At 40.9% G+C, this 9,794-nt stretch overlaps 1 pseudogene; it reads right to left on the bottom strand.

The window, feature by feature from the left end:
- Positions 1-3,225: 3,225 nt before the first annotated feature.
- LOC102468846 (peptidyl-prolyl cis-trans isomerase A-like) overlaps positions 3,226-9,794 on the bottom strand; it is a 69,334-nt pseudogene continuing 62,765 nt past the window's right edge.

Here is a 9,794-nt window from a genome sequence, read left to right as displayed (position 1 = left end):
GGGGATGGCCACACCACAGTCTGTTCTCCTCCATTCTCCTCTTGGGATCTTGGGCAAGCATGCACATGTGCCCGGCATGAGTTTAAGCCACCGGGTCAGGGACTCAAACTACGGTTGACCACGTGGGAGTCCAGAGACATAGCTTTTACGCCATCTGCTGGTCCCTGTGTGACCAATTTCAATATACAGTGGCACCTATGAGAGTCACAGGAAGTAGTGTATTAAGGTGAGAAATGGCATAGTCAGGAGAGGAAAGGAAGAGGCACACGAAAAATGCCTTTGGATATTCTCTACCAAGGAAATTATTATTATTATTACTATTTTTATTTATTTATATTTTTTAGAGAGATTTTTGCCATAGGGCGCATGCACTTGCTGGAGAGACAGAGACAGAAAACAATAAATCCCCCCCTCCCCCACCCCCCCGGAGGAATGGCCTCACCACAATCCCCTCTCCTCCATTCTCTCAGGATTTTGGGCACATATGCACAGCATGAGTTTTAAGCTGCCAGGTCCAGGACTCGAACTGCGGTCAACTACGTGGAAGTCCAGCAACGTAACCATTACACCATCTACTGGTCCCTCAAGGAAATTATTTTAATCTGATTTACTCTCCTGGTAGGGTACTTCATAGTTACTTCTTAAAGAAATTCTACTCTCTCTCACAAACGTTTTCTGTTTGATTTTTGGTCAGAGAAGTCAGAAACAATGTAGCAATTGAGCAATTCTCCATGAAATTATGTAGAAAAGCTTCCTAATCATGAATATATAGGTTTTTTTCACTAGATTTTAACCCATATATTTCATATAAATGGTTTTTGTTTGTATGTTTAGCAAATTTCTTCACGCAGGTAACAAAAGAGCAACAAAAAGCGTCTGCACAAGATACTATCGATACAAAGACACACACACACACACACACACACACACACGGTTTACCATCATTTCCTAAGTCACCCAGAGATCACTAGTAATTAAAACAGCACAGAATTATGGCAAATGTTAGATAATTCCAAATCTAACTGAGACCAAAAAATAATGCCTAAAATCCCCACCTTCCATTGTCAGGGCAATCGGGAGGAGTCAGAGAGCAGGTGTAAGAGAAGTCGGTGCTTTGAAATGTTAACTGCCATTTACTCAGGACATCCAAGGGACCACTTTGTAAAGACTCTTAAGGCCACATGAGGCTAAAATGCCAGTTATTTAGCCAAGTTTTCCTAGTGAAAATGAAGAAAAGGCTGGGAAGAGGTCGGCACCAGCAACTACTCAGCGACTGGCAAGAGCCTTCTTGGTGCGTCTGACCATGGAGCAAGGTGGAAGGGCAGGAAGCTCTCACGAGAGAAAGGGCAAGACAGAGAGGGGAGCCGAGCTGGGTGAAAACGCATGAAATCTCATGTATTATGAGGCTGAAATCATTCATTGAAAAAAGCGACTCAAAATTAAAGGGGTTCTAGTTTATTTACAGGGAAGAGAACATTCATTAGAGGCTATTCAGTGAAGTTGTTGATGAACTCAGTTCTGTCACTGTGAAAATGCTCTGTTGTTCGCCAACAATTACAAAACTCATGCCTCCTAGAGTACATAATAGGAGGAGACTTCAGAAAGTTCATAGAAAAAAAGTGGAATTAATGTACAAGTTTATTTTGGTGCAAGAAATTTTTATAACTCCATGCATAGTTATTTTAATAATACATATTTCCATAAAATTTTGTATGAATCAGTTTGTGAGTGAGATTTTGCCTGGCTCTAGGACTAGGGAAATTACTGAGTCATAGTTTCCTATTTTTAAAACTGGAAAAAGGAAAAGATAAAATTGCTTTCAAAGAAAGTGGAAAAAAAATTTTTTCCACTGATATCCAAAAGATAAAATCACAAATAGAAAGGACTTGATGTTAAGCCCAAGTAAAATAGCTCAATACCCCACTTTTTAACATTAGCAACACTGGCCTAAGAGTATCATTTAAGATTAATTATTAAAAAATAAATAAAACTGCACTTCTTCCCTGAGATACCTCTGCAAACATTAGGATAGACACGTGAAAATAGGATATCTTTCAGTCTCCCCCTATAAGCGAAACAGAAAAACTAATGGAAGGCAATGGATATTTCTTTAGAGTATTCAGGGCTGGAATTACTTTGTATGAATTTTAACACTGTACATAGCCAATAAACACTATTTCCATTGAACAGAGGGATTTTTGTTATTCATTGTAGTCACAAATATAATAAAGGGGAAAAGACCACCAGATAGTACAAAGTTTAATAGATCCTTCCACTATACTTCAATTCATTTATCTCATCTGTTCCTCTAAGATCCGTTGAAGAGACTTGTAAATGTAATACTTTAGCTAACATATCTGACCTTCTACTTGAAATCTCCTACACATCTAACAGAAATGTCAGACTTACTGTGCTGAGATGAAGCTGACCCTCTACGCTCCCATAGAAGCAAACAAAGCTAAACAAAATTCCAGATTTCTCCTCTGGTCAATAGCACTGCGGTGGGCCCGTGTGACTCAGGCCCCAAACCTGGAGGTCAATCCAGATTCTTTCACGTTCCAAAATATCCATTTGTTTCTTTTCTACTCTTTTTTGTTTTTTTTCTTTTTAAAAATGTTTTGGATTTGCTGTAGGATGCATGCGCTCCCTGGAGAGAGACATTACTTCCGTCTTTACTTCACCCTACTTGCAGCCATTCCCCTCTCTCCTTCCTGACGTGAGAGCACATCCCACCTCTTCTGTGCTCCCTGCCTGTCAGCCTCCTTCCTCGATGGCCTCTTCTCTCAGTCCGAGCTGTATCTCTTGACTCGACATTCTCTGCCTTCTGCTTTGATTCCTTGATTGACTTCCTTTGCTAATAAAAAGAATAAAACAGAGCTGGAGTTGTCCGGCGTAGCTCCCCAGCCACGTCTCATACTACTCCCTTTTACACTGGTCTACCCTAATCTTTCTTGATCACTTTACCAATTTTTCCTGATCTGTTTCCCAGCCTTTGCGTATACCAACCTCTTTTCTTTCTTTCTTTTTTTTGTTGTTACTTAGTTTTTATTTCATAATCATAAACTTAACTTTGCAATTCAGCTAGATTTGGAGGGGAATAAGGAAAATATGGAACCCAAAGAACTGCAGCGAGAGTGCAGATCACAGGACACAGTGAGCAGATGGGGTGGAGGGTGCCCTCCTGAGCTAGAGAAGGCACAGTTAAGAGAGAACAAGTCACATTCACTAGAGTCGTCCACAGTCAGCAGTGGGGATTTTCTCGCTGGACTTGCATTCTTGGACCCAAAGTGCTCCATGGCTTCCACGATATTCATGCCCTCTTTCACCTTGCCAAAGACCACACACTTGCCGTCCAACCACTCGGTCTTGGCAGTGCAGATGAAAACCTGAGAACCGTTTGTGTTGGGTCCAGCATTTGCCATGGACAAGATGCCAGGACCTGTGTGTTTCAGGATGAAGCTCTCATCTTCGAATTTCTCCCCATAGATGGACTTGCCGCCAGTTCCATTATGGCGTGTGAAGTCGCCACCCTGGCACGTAAACCCTGGAATAATTCTGTGAAAGTAGGAACCCCTACAACCAAATCATTTCTCTCCACTGCTCAAAGCGCGAAAGTTTTCTGCTGTCTTTGGAACTTTGTCTGCAAACAGCTCGAAGGAGACACGGCCCAAGGGCTTGCCATCAACAGCGTGTCCAAGAACACGCAAGGGTTGACCATGGTTGAGGGCGAGACGCTGCCCCTGGGATTGTGTTTCTCTCTCTTTCTTAGAAGAGTTTTTTGTTGTTTGTTTTTCTTTTCTGGCTCTTTGTACAGTTATATCATTTCTTTAAGATCTCAGTTAACAAGTTTCCTCATACATTAGTGAATTGGGTAGTTTCTAGTCATCTCTTCACTTTCTTCCTATCATGATCACCAATTGTTTCCTTTTTACTTTTTTTCTCTGCTTATTTATTTGAATTGTGATTTCTGATTTACATGTAATTGTTCACCTTTGTGGGGTACACTATGGTTGTTCAAAGTGCGTATACCGTGTGTAATAAATCAATGACACGGACATTCATCTTATTCATCTTTGTACATTACACCATGTTATACACATTCAGTAATAGTTCCATTAGTTTTGTTTTTTTTTTTTTTTGGAGAGATTTTCACTGTAGGGCGCGTGCGCTCGCCAGACAGACAGAGAGAGACATAGAGACAGAAAGCGAGAAATCACCCCCCAGGGGGGATGGTCACGCCACAATCCCTTCTCCTCCATTCTCCTCTCGGGATCTTGGGCACGCACACACACGCGCCCGGCGTGAGTTTTTAAGCCACCGGGTCCGGGACACGAACCGCGGTCGACTATGTGGGAGTCCAGCGACATAGCCATTACGCTAACTGCTGGTTCCATTAGTTTTTTAAACATATACTGAATTGCCAGTGACATTTCACGTTCTGCTGCGGAACAGCGCACCAGCTACTGCTTTCTATTTGTGTTCCCGTTTATCGTGTCTCCCCCAGGTCAAGATTATATTCAAATATGCAGCCTCAGCTCTTATCAAATGGTAGGCGATAGACCTCTATTAAGATAACTAACATAAAAAATACTGATGTGGGGCCAGCAGAGGGCGTAGTGGTTATGTCAGACTCCCACATGGTCAACTGCTGTTTAAGAACCAGACTTGGGGCTTTGCAATAAAGCTGTACTTTCTTTCATCACACACACAAAAAAGAACCGGACTTGGCGGCTTGAAAGGGGGGTGGAGGTGGTGATTTCTCATTTTCCTTCTCCCTTCTCTCTCCGGTGAGTGCACATGCCCTAAGGCAAAAACCTCTTAAAAAATAAAAAGCAATGGGGACCAACAGTTAGCATAATGGCTGTGTTGCCGGACCCCCATGTAGTCAACCGCGGTTCAAGTCCCGGACCTGGTGGCTTAAACTCATGCCAGGCATGTGTGCATGCGTGCCCAAGATCCCGAGAAGAGAATGGAGGAGAAGGGATTGCGGCATGACCATCCCCCCTGGAGGGGTGATTTCTCGCTTTCTGTCTCTCTGTCTCTCTCTTTCTGGCGTGCACACACGCCCTATAGCAAAAAAACTCTCTTTCAAAAAAAAAAAAAGTGATGACATCAAATGCTGGCAAAAATATAGAAACTGTATCATTAGTACTTTGTTGGCAGAAATGTAAAATGATGTAATACTTTGAAAAATAGTTTGGTAGTTTCTTTAAAAACTAAAGAAATGCTCACTCTGGTGTCCAGCAATTACACTCCTGGTGACTTAGCTCAGAGAAATAAAAATGTGTACTCAATCTTTCTTAGCAGTAAATTTAACAGACGAAAACTGGAAACCACCAAAATGCTGGATATGTGAATGGTGACACAGACTGTGATGCGTTCATGGGCCCAGACACCACACAAAACGCAGACTGTTGACGTGTACAATAATGTGCGTAGATTTCAAGGGCATTATGCTGAGTGAAAAAAGTCACCCTTGAAAAGTCATTGCGTAAAACTGCATAGAGATGGAAATCAGCAGCGACTTCCATGAGTCAGAGAGTAAATAGGTGGCCACTGTAAAACACAGGGAGGTATCTGCGGTGAGGAGATAGCCTTGCAACTTTATTTTCCTAGTGGAACATGAGTCCACACGTGTAGTAACACTGGCATAAAAATATGTATTCTCGTGTGCCAATGTCAATACTAACCTGGGGAGATCCCAGTCTGTGTGGAAGATATATAAGACCTCTCTATATTTGAAACTTACTGTGAAACTGTAATTATTTCCAAACAAAAAGCTAGAAAATTCAACATAAAAATCTAAAAACTAAAAAGCTAAAAGTTCAACAAAATGTGCACAAATCTCATTATATGTCAATGTTTTATATACATTAACTCACATAATTCAACAAATCACAGGACCTCATTGATACTGTTTATTATTCCTAACGTATAGGTCAGCGCTGCTGCAGTCCTCTATCTAGCATTAGGGCGAGCCACGACCGCAGACCAGTCTAGCTCCAGAGAATGAGCTCCTGATTACCACACTGTAGTGCCTCAGAGACAACCTTTCAGGAAAAGAAGGAGGAGGACACAGCAGCAGGTGCACTTGCTCAACGGAGAAGACATCATGCAAGTCTTTTAAGAAACACAGCCGGGACCAGCAGTTAGCATAATGGCTATGTCACTGAACTTCCACGATGTAGTCCACCGCGGTTCGAGTCCCAGACCCGGTGGCTTAAACTCACGCCAGGCGCGTGTGTGTGTGTGCCCAAGATCCTCCATTCTCCTGACAGAATGGAGGAGAAGGGATTGTGGCATGGCCAACCCCCCAGGGGGTGATTTCTCGCTTTCTGTCTTTCTGTCTCTCTGGTGAACGCACATGCCCTATAGCAAAAACCTCTCAAAAACAAACAAACAAACAAAAAAAAACAGGCTGACTCTCTACATTCCCCATCTACTGTCTATAGACTCTGTCAGGGTTAATGCGGGTGGAGGGTGGTGTGAAGCCAAGGAGGGTGGTGTTTGGTCTCTCCTGCCCGCATAGCCCAGAGCTCCCTGAAAACACTTCTGAAAAGGCTATTTTAGTTGTAATGTTCCTAAGGGTACAATCACTATAATGAGGACAAGTGGTCACGTGTAACCTGATGGACATCAGCACGGATGACAGGAAGAACTCGGTAAAGGCAAGGGGAACACTGCTGTATCCGGCACCCAGGGACCCCAGACGTGTCTTCTAGATAGCCACATGACTTAGCCTAACTATTGTTCTATTGACCAGAAGAAATCTACACCTTAATTAGACTGATTTCATCACATAATCCCCCCAAATGCTAAGTAGGCACATTCTTTCCTAAGTCATCAAGCACATGACAGTCTGTATTTCCCATGGACGAGCTACGGTATTCATGGGCTATGACCCTGGGAGGACCTCCATGGAGAAACTCAGTGGCACGTATCGATACTGGCTGGACTTCCTCAGGATGTATAATTTCTACCGTCACCAGATCCCACTTTTATACCTATTTTTCATTTCAGGCAATTATGTGCAAAAATAATTACAAATTAATTTGAACTTTTAAGATGTGCTACCAAGCTATATTATGCTTATTGCCTATCCCTTCCCTCTCCAGCTCCCTAAATAATATTCATCATTCAAAGAACTAGGGAAGTCCTACAGTGTTATTCTCAAAATAATTTTCCTAAAAATATTGGTTAAATTAATGAAGAGAGCCCATGGGAAATGCCTTCCAGAACTCAGAATCTAGTCAAAAGGATAGAAACAAAAAAGGGATTTCAATGCAGTGTGATGGAGAGTTTAGGTAATTTTTGTTCTGCATGAATTTCTGTTACTTGTTGGAACATTCAGGAGAATTATACTCCTTCCCTAGTAAATATAAGAATGTTAGTTGGCCTCCCTCAAAACCTAACATGTCTTTAAATTGTTTATGTAAAAGGTAATATGTCTGCATCAAAAATAATCTTCAGCGGCCAGTAGGTGGCATGGTGGTTAAGGTGCTGAACTCCCACATGGCTAACCTTGGTTCAAGCCCTGGACCTGGCAGTTTGAAAATCATGCTGGGCTCATATGCCTGCATGTCCAAAATTCCTTGAGGAGAATGGAGCAGAAGGGACTGTGGTGACTCCATCCCCCCTGGAGCGGGAGTGATTTCTCACTTTTCTTCTCTCCATTTCTCTCCAATGAGTCCATGTGCCCTATGGCAAAAACATCTTTTAAAAATAGTAGTAATAGTAATAATCTTCATAATTGCTTCAATAAGGTAAATAAAGTAAGTAAAAATGTAATCGAATACAAATGAATATTACTAGAGATCACCTTCTGAATTAAATCAGTAACAAACAACAGTGAAATTACTATTCTATAAGTAGATCGATTACATTATATTTTAAACTATTCAAATTGGAACATACACTACCTGTGACTTCAGGAAACAAGTGACAATAAAGGAATAGTACCATGCAGAAGAAATATAACTTCAATTTTTAGCCTAACAACAAATATTTATAGAACAAGTTACAGCTTATTCTGAATGAAATACAAACATTCTGAAGTACTTTCTAAGCCTTCAAATCAAAATTCAAATAAGGATTATAAATAAGATGATGGTTGTATTTCAGCAATAAATACAGAAGTTAAATGGCTGGATTTTTTCAAAGACTGTAATGTTTTTAGTGTCCATCTGAGTTTAGCACTGTAAAGAGTCCCTATCAATCCTTAAGTAACATTCAGATTATGAATTTAAATCACACCTTTTTTCGCTCTGCTTCTGCAGCAGAACCCTTCCATTTCAAGGATTAACACAATACGCATCACAGGTTCAAACTTTTCAATTTGCAGCTACCCTTAGCAAATAATGAGAACCATCTGGACTGATTGATGCGGAGATGAAAAGTAATTGATTCTGCAATTGAGAAGCTTTTATGAAACATGAAATTAAACAAGATGATATTAAGTATTCTGAAGATCATCAGAATGACACATTCAATGTGTTACTCGCTGTTCATTTTCTTTCATATGTATATAAAGAGCCCTGACTGGCAGAACTGGCAGTACGAAATAGAAAATAGAAGCTAAAAACATTTTAGATATTGATTTGTTGGTCAAAGGTCTACAGCTGGTGGACTTTGTTAAAACACACATTTTATGTAGTGCATGAAGACTTTGATTCTTTGCCAAATGTCATCTGTAAATAAATAATTATTAATGGAATTATAATTATTAGCGGTGTGTGTGGAGGAGTGGGGCCCAAGGAAGGACATTAGGAGGAAGGATATGGAGGCAGAGCATTGATGGGATGGGGAGGTGTAGTGGTATCTGTTGAAGATATTTTGATCAACTGGACTAGGGAGAAATGTCACATATTGAAATGTTCACTTTGTAAGCTAAATAATGTGATTGAATGTATAAAAAAAGTTAAAAAATAGGAACAGAACAGCCCTTCTTCAAGAACCAGCTCCATGGCTCCTGCGATCTAGCCATTTTAGGGGAAACGGAGGAATGAAGAGTTCCCACTGATAATTCAGCCTCCAGTATAGAAAACTCGCGTGTTAGGAAGACTCCTCTCAGGCCTCCTCTCTCTGTATCTGTCTTTGTCTCTCTCTACCTCTGTCTCTGTCTCTGACTCCTCTCTCTCTCTTTTTTCTTTTTTTAATTTTTGCTTTTTAGAATTTTGTTTAAGGTGAGGCATCTTTCTGGGTTTGTGGGCCCCGCCTAGCCCTTTATCTTGTTAATAATTGCCTCTCCCACTCCCCACCCAGGAGAGGCTGAAGGGAACAAAACAGCCCTTCTTCAAAAACCAGCTCCATGGCTTCTACGATCTAGCCAAGCACGCCACATAATTTTCTAATTTGGGTTTTTTTTTTTAATTATTTGAATATTAATTTTTCTTTTTTTTAGTTTTATTTAAAAGTTTTTCTCTTCATTTTTTTTTCTCTTTTTCTTTTTTTGTTGTCCGTTTTTTTTTGTTTTGTTTTGTTTTTGTTTGGGGGGGTTTTTTAGCTGTTGTTGCTTTTGTTTCCCTCTCTCTGTTTCCTTTTCTACACAGTCCTCGACCCTCACATTGAACTTCCAAGTTTGGCACGAAATCGACCATCCATGAGATGACTAGAAATCGCTGCAGGACCACAAGAAATATGGGGAAGCAGGAAAATACCTCTCCTCCAGGAGAAAAGGATAACTCCTCTTCATCCGCACACAGTTCAATGGAAGTCATGGAAATGTCTGATAAAGAATTCAGAACATTCATAATGGCAAAGCTTACAGAGATGGAAGAGAAGAGAGACAAGGAACT

Source organism: Tupaia chinensis, unplaced genomic scaffold (genome assembly GCF_000334495.1).
Source record: "Tupaia chinensis unplaced genomic scaffold, TupChi_1.0 Scaffold000223_1, whole genome shotgun sequence".
In the NCBI taxonomy this organism is placed as follows: Eukaryota; Metazoa; Chordata; class Mammalia; order Scandentia; family Tupaiidae; genus Tupaia; species Tupaia belangeri.
Note: the sequence above shows the minus strand (reverse complement) of the source record. Positions and strands in the feature narration are given on the sequence as shown.